This window comes from Rattus rattus, chromosome 2 (assembly GCF_011064425.1).
Source record: "Rattus rattus isolate New Zealand chromosome 2, Rrattus_CSIRO_v1, whole genome shotgun sequence".
Taxonomy (NCBI): domain Eukaryota; kingdom Metazoa; phylum Chordata; class Mammalia; order Rodentia; family Muridae; genus Rattus; species Rattus rattus.
In genome coordinates this window covers 33560746-33568515 of record NC_046155.1, presented here as the reverse complement: position 1 = coordinate 33568515, position 7770 = coordinate 33560746, and positions in this window count along the sequence as shown.

The following is a 7770-nucleotide window of genomic DNA, read 5'->3' as shown; positions in this document are numbered from 1 at the left end:
CTGAGAACTTGACTTGCAGCTGAACCCAGGCTGCACTCGGTACCAGGAAGGACCCCATGGCTTGTCCTTGGCCCACACCCTTGACTCACTCCCCAGCCACTTCCTAGCAACAGTCAATCAAAGATTAGTCTCGTTGTTTCAGATGCGCTTTCAGATCGTTTGTGGTTGTTCATGGTTTTGCTTCAGAGCACCCACCTGCCAGCTTGCAATAGTCATTCAGTCAGATGCTGGCCAGACTGGAAAGCACCGTGCCTGCTCACCATTTCCTATAAAGCCTTGTCCTGTTGAGTACTCGGAGAGGCTTCACCAACCCATCCTGCTGCGTCAGGGTAGGCGGTGAGTAAATCCCGAGCTCGAACTTGGAATAAAGAGATACCCTAGTCCTGTTCCATCGGAGTTGGCTCCTGGATGGTCTTTTGAGGCTTGTGAACAAGGTACAACAAATTACAACTGTTTAAGGAAACATCCTGACCATATGGTGATTTGTGCAAATACATAGTAAAGAAGCAAACATCAGGATGGAACCAGAGGTAGGAAAAATGGTTGACTTACAGGGAACAAAATGTATCTGTGTCCCTCCAAAAATGAAATGCTACACACCTCTGTTCAAATTCCTGGCCCTCTGTATATCATCTTGTCTCCTCCCATACCTGATCCTGTCCCCCTTTTCCCCCTCCCCCTCTTCTCTTCCTCCCAAGTCCCTCTCACCCTCTACCTCTGTATTTTGTTCCCCCTTCTAAACTTCTTGAGCTTCGTTGGAGGGACCCATGGCTCCAGCCACATATGTAGTACAGGATGGCCTTGTCTGGCATCAGTAAGAGGAGAGGCCCTGGGTCCTGTGAAAGCTCAATGCCCCAGTGTAGAGGAATGCCAGGGAAGTGAGGAGGGAGTGGGTGAATGGGAGGGGGAGCACCCTCATAGAAGCAGGATGGGGGGGAATAGGGAGGTTCCGAAGGAGAAAGTGGGAAAGGGGATGACATTTGAAATGTAAATACATAAAAAATCAAATAAAAAATGAAATGTTCTTGTCTACTTAAAGTAAAGGCAGTTTATGGTGCTGTAATAGGCGTGCAAGTTCCCAGTTGTATGCTATGTTAGTGTATCTACTGCGCTTTGGCATAAAACCATCCATGACGTGAGTAATCTCACTCTTGCTTTGAGAAAAGTGACGTTGAAGCCACCATGAGAACAGAACTTCATCCATGTGTATTTCTAGTGGTTAGATTTCATGAGAGACAAACAAGGCAAGTGACGTTTGTGAACATCTCTATGAAATACTGAATGATGTTTGCCATTAATAATACAGCTTATGAATAACAATTTTGAAAACTAAAATTCATAAAAAATTTTCTATGGACAAGGTATTAAATATTAGATAAAAATTTATTTTTTCATAATATACAAACATAAAGGTTATAATGTCTCGTCTGTAACATACTTTTCAAACGTAGGGCCTTAGTAGTTGGTTGCTGGAAATGATACATTCATTTTCCTTCTCTGAAGGAGGTGGCTACAAATTCGATCTTCCATCAAGGGGCAGGTTTGTGTCAAAGTGGGGAGAATGACAAGGGAGACAGTTGCTGTAAAGGTGAAAAAGTCAAGGACTCTGGGATGGGGAACCAAGAAAGCTTCCCAACAAAAAGGTACCAAGCTGACATTCACTGTCTTGAAAGCCCACCCAAGGCAGGACCAGAAAAATCCCCCAATATACAAAAGACCACAAGAATGGCCACATCATAAGATTATTCAAAGTTTAGTCTAAATTACGGTAATAGTTCTTTTTCTTCAAGACTTTCCTTCACAATATCTGTTCCTCCAGCAGATGTGACCTGTTCCAGTTTTTCACTAACTTCACAAAGACCCTATCATTAGGGTCTCACTAGATATCTTAATTTTATTTCTTCTATAAATATATATCTTACACTTTGCAGTAAATCTATTGATAATGTTTTATTTTTCAGGCCCTGGTACACTAATGTGAACCTTAATTATCCTATTTAACACAAATCAATAACTACCTTTTCTGCTTTCTTCTGCCACTTGGAGTATTGTGGAAGGGTTATCAAGATATTATTTTAGAAAAATACCATGCTACTACTCCCTATTACCCATTGTTACCTATGATTCAATCCCCTCTGAAAACCAGGATGGAGGAGAGGGGGTTGGTGAGAGTGAAGATTTTTGCACTATATGTTTTGATCTTTGGCCATTCTGTGGGTAAATAAGATCTACATTTAACTAAAATTGATGATCTGGGCAGAGTGAGACATTCTGTCTTATAAGATTCTGACCTTTGGGCAATTGGTTTTGTTTAGTGTACATTGTTATTAGCAGCTATCGAAGGAAATATCTCTTAATTAGCTAACACATTAAGTACATGATAAACTAAATGTTTACCTGGGCAGTGATGTCTGGAAGGACCTATTCTTTCTTGATGTTTTTTGAGTATGAAAACTAACATTGCCTAGAACAATTTCAAGTAAAGCTATGTATGAGCTCACTGAATGGCTGAATCAAGAGGATTAGGAGTTTGAAACCAGCCTGGACTACACAGCAAGATCCTGGGTCAAACACCAATGAGCTGGCATGTCCATTACCAAGTTGTCATAAATTAATTTTCAAATTTTTCACTTGTCTAAACTTTCTGGGTACCCACAATGTAATGTTTCTAACATAAAATCATTTTAAGAGTTTTTTTTCTTTCTTTTGTACCAGACAGTGGTGGTGCCTGCTTTTAATCCCAGCACTTAGGAAGAGTCAGAGACAGGCGAATCTCTGAATTCAGGACCAGCCTAGTCAACAGCATGAGTTCTGGGGCAGCCAGGACTACACAGAGGAACCCTGTCTTGAAAATCGGAAACAAAGAAACAAGAAAAAAAAAGAGTTTTTGCCTTTTTTATAATAAAAAATGACAACATGATCAGAATTTAGTCTCTCTTAGCACATCAAAAGAATGTCCTAGGAGCTGTCCTTATAATGCGTTTGTCCTGTGTTCTTCTCAATATGATCAGCGATGTCTGGAAGATCATACTTCTTAGTTCATCATACCTGCATGAAACAAAAACACATAAAAGCTGAACTAAATGCTAATAATTAAAAATTCTGCATTTTGAATCACGGACTTTAAAAAGTCTCTGAGGAGAGTTCCAGATAATGAGAAATCACATTAACCAAACTCTAATTTGCATTCGCTATTATGTTACCAGCTTATAGGACATGATTTCATTCATTGGGCACATAGCACCCTTATGACATGATGGTGCACGTTTTACAGAACTAAGGAAACATGCCAAGGATCATAGCCAGTTGAGTGACTAACGTTCAAAGCTCACTTGATCTAAAGCCAGATTACGGAGGGGGGGAGAATTATGTAGCATCCACATCTAATAATCATGGACACTTTACACAGCTTCACCTGTAAGAAATGTGAGAATTTTTTATTGTTATTTTATTGTTATTTTAGGAAACACTAAAGATTCCGGGAAGCTTGTTGGGAAGACAAAGAGGCCACTGGGAAGGTGTTCCTGCAAATCGACAGGGAAATTTCACTAAATTTCTCTTATATTTTGTAGAGTTTTTGTTTGCTTGTTTGCCCCTTTCCCCCAAAACAATGACACCAGAAATAAAAATAAAATTATGAGTTATAGATGTGTATGTCTACACTAATGAAATTGTATATACTAAATACAGCCAAATTGTTAGTAGTTGGGAAGCAGAAGGATAAAACAGAAACATTTTAATTTGCTTTGTTTGATTCTAAGCAATGCAATTAACATAAAATTTCAAGCAACTTTACGACGTACAACTTTTAAAATGCTACTGAATATTTGGGAATTTCCGTGAAGTGCCACCAATCTCAGTCAGTAAATCTGTGATGACATAAATAGGACTAACCCATTCTTAGAAAAAAATAAAGGCATTTCTTCCTACTCAACATTCCAGTTATTCCAGACAACGTGTGACTCTGTACAACTCGTTTTTGGGTACAGTGTCTCCTCTACTTTGTCATCTACAAATGAAAACCAGCATTTGCCAAGGCAAGCCCAGGCTAGTGTTGAGTGGTTTGGCAACACAGAGAGCAGGAATTACAAGCTTTTCGATTTCAAAGAACACATAAAAAAAATGCCATTATTATTGTTGTTATTTAAGCAAACAAAATACTGTTTCCTTATTACGTTTTATATCGATAGATGTAAACCATCATAATTTCCTCATAATTTACATTCTTCACTGTCCTTATTTTTAACACTCTTCCTCTCATGAAAAATATTCAATAATGTAGTTTTTAAATCACCATTTTATATCTAAAACTCATTGACTTATAATTACAAAAGATGAATTAACCCGTTAGTCTTAGGGTATATGCGCAAATGTCATTTAATATTCTTTATGGTAAATAAATTGTCTCATTTTACTTCTTGTCCCTCTCTGAATAAACATGCAATTCTTTACTGGATTTTTTTTTTGTTGTTCTTTTTTTTTTTGGAGCTGGAGATCGAACCCAGGGCCTTGCGCTTCCTAGGCAAGCGCTCTACCACTGAGCTAAATCCCCAACCTCTTTACTGGATTTTAAAAGGAGGTTTTGTTTTGTTTTAATTATGTGCAGGTAGGTAAGGTATAGTTCAGTTGCTACTAGAGCCAAGCAGAGGGCGCACTGGAACTGACGTGATAGCCTTATTGCGAGCTGCCTGACTTGTGGGACTGGGAAGGAACCTAGGTCCTGGACCAAAACAGCAGTGAGTACTGTTAAACCCGAGCCAGCTCTATAGCCCTCCTTACTGGATTTACTAAGTTTATAAGTTATATTCTTTTAAATAAAAGGTTCGGCGTTATGAAAGGGAAAAGACAAATATACAGATAAATGGATAGTTTGTAATGCAAAGATTAATCTGTAGACTACCGAGTACGAGCAGTAACAACAAACCCTAAACTCACAGTCTAGGCACTAACCGCAAACCCTATCTCTGCTGACGCCACCAGAACAGGAAGTACAAATTCGATCACAATTTGGAGTATGGTTTGTTCCGTTCTGCTTCATTTCTTTTCCTAGGTCTTTAAGACCCCAAAGAACATTCTTCAGCTTAATCTCTGTGTGGGGAAAAAAAAATCACATCTGTGGATTTCAACAGGGAGCAGGGCTTTATCAAAGGTACAACTAAACTTCACTTATAAATGTCAATTAAGATTTGAAATTAAACGCTTTACGCTAGCAGGATATGACCCTGTCACCACATGTATTCCGGTGGATAAATTGAGTTACATCTCTTTGCCTTCCCCTTCGTGTAAATACTTCTTTTTGTCTTTTAAGACAACCTTTCCTAGAAGTGAACAGTGGCTACCTTTGTAGTGAACTCTGGTATTTGTCAAGTGAGACGTTAAACAGCACAGAGCTCGCCAGATGGAAGTGGTTTCAGCACATCTTTTCAATTTCATTCCACTCTAACTTACTTGCAAAAATCCTTAATCTCAACATCCTGGTTCCCATAGCATTTCTAGTTGTAAATACTGTCTTTAGCTGTTAGGTTACAAAATCATTACACCACAGTGAGTGCTTTTCTTTTAAACCATACATGTGAAACTTTGTTGTATCTTAAAGCATTAGGGGTGACCAATTTTATGAAAATATTTGCTGTTTGCTTGTAGGATTATAAAACGAACCATGGGGCCAATGAAATGCCTCAGGCAATAAAGGGGGTATTTTTAGTTAACCCTGATGACCTGGTTTTGATCGCCAGACCCCACATGGTGGAAAGAAAGAATCAAGACTACAAAGATATCAACTGGCCTCTGCACACATACTAGGGCAAGCATCCCTGCATATGTACACACAGACAGACAGACAGACAGACAGACAGATACAGACAGATGGGGACACACAGAAACACACACACACACACACACATACACAAGCATGTGTGCACACACAATAAGTGAAAAAAATCAAATTAATTTCAATCCTTGCAAATGTGAACAGAGTTAATAAGTTTCACAGATTTGTGCATTATGTTGTGTGCTGTATGAATGTTTTGCCTGCATGTATGGAGGTGCATCACCTGTGTACAGCACCTTCAAAGGTTGGCAGGGTGCATTGGATCCCATGCAACTGGGATTCATGTGACTGAACCAGCACCAGACTTTATGTAGTAAGTACTCTAAACCACTGAGCTCTTTCTCCAGCCTCCACAGCGAGGTTATAAAAACAGTTTTCTGCACCTGAACAAGCACAAAAATCTGTGAAATTTGGGAGATGATAACTTCAGAGCCCAGAAATAACAAAGCATTCACAGTCAAACTGACCCGGAACATCCATGAATTCATTAGGGTGAAAAAAATTTCAATAGGAAATATAGAAACAATAACAATAGCAGCAGCAACAACAAATCCTACCAAAAATGTTAACAGTGTCACATTCCTTAGAGAAGAATCAATTGAAATAACCTCTCTGGGAATTAAATAGCATTACCTAGTAAAATTAAGATAATAAATTTCCTCCTTTGGAAAAATGTGTGTGTGTGTGTGTGTATACACACAGAATATATATATATATATGTATATATACATATATATGTATATATATATATATGTATATATATATATATATATTCTTTTACCTGGATACTGGTCCCTCCGGGTAGTCATCAGAAGAGTTGTTGTATAACTGGTGCCAATCCTGACTTGTTCTGGGATGAAACTGTAATGTCCCTGCGCCTCTGAGCATTCACAGGGTCCAGGTATGTGTGCCCATCCTGTGTCTGTTTCAGAGAACACAGCTGGGCTTTAGACGGTTGAGAGTTTCCCAGCCTCAGGCTGCTGAGGATCAGAGTTGGTATAGGTTTCCTGATGGCTTTTCTTTATCCCTCTTCATTACCTTCTGCAAGGGTTTCAGGGTATCTTTCCTTGTCTTTATCGCTCACCACCATTACTCATTTCTCTTTTGATTCTTCTCTGTTGTGCCAGTACTAACCAATTGCTAACAACTGATGTCACTCTGCTCATTTCCCTTCTTTTAGGGCCACCAGTAACTAAAATATTAGTATACACACATTACCCGTACTCATACTGCTTTCCCTCCAAAAATTTGTTGGTGTTCAAAAGGCAATTATTTTTAATTTACAAGTACAGTGTTTTTATGGGGAGCCTAGGCTTTGTTTACAGCTGCTTCTGCAGTCCTGTATCCTTCATGGAGTACCAAGAGTAAGGGCAGTGCTAGGAACATATGTATTCAGATCCATGATATCTATTGATATTCATTCCTACTCTGGTGGAGAGAGAATACCTCACACTTACCCAGACCCAGTCCCACTTGAATGCAGTGAATACCACCACTGAAATGATATATGTAATAAAATGTCATATAGTAATTTAGTCCAAGCTGTGCAAGCTTCCAGTGTTTGCCAAAGGGGGAACATTAGCAGCAGCAGCTGCAGCAACAGCAAAAATAAATGTTTGCCAAAAGGGGGAAAAACTGTCAAATCACAGCAAAAAGAAAAATGAAACATATTAAATCTCTGATAAAAATCTCAATTAAAAGTTTCAACAATAGAATTGATAGAGCTATGACATAGTATTGGGGTTGAAGAGAACACATTAGAACATTGAGACAGAATACAGATAAATTAATAAGAAAGTACAAATAGAACACACGAGGTCTACCATGAAATGACCTCATCTACTATCAAGGAAAAGTACAGACAACAAATGCGCTGTGGAAGACAAGTGCCAACCCAGATTACAGTGTGCAGTGTGCTATCCATGACTGAATATAGAAGA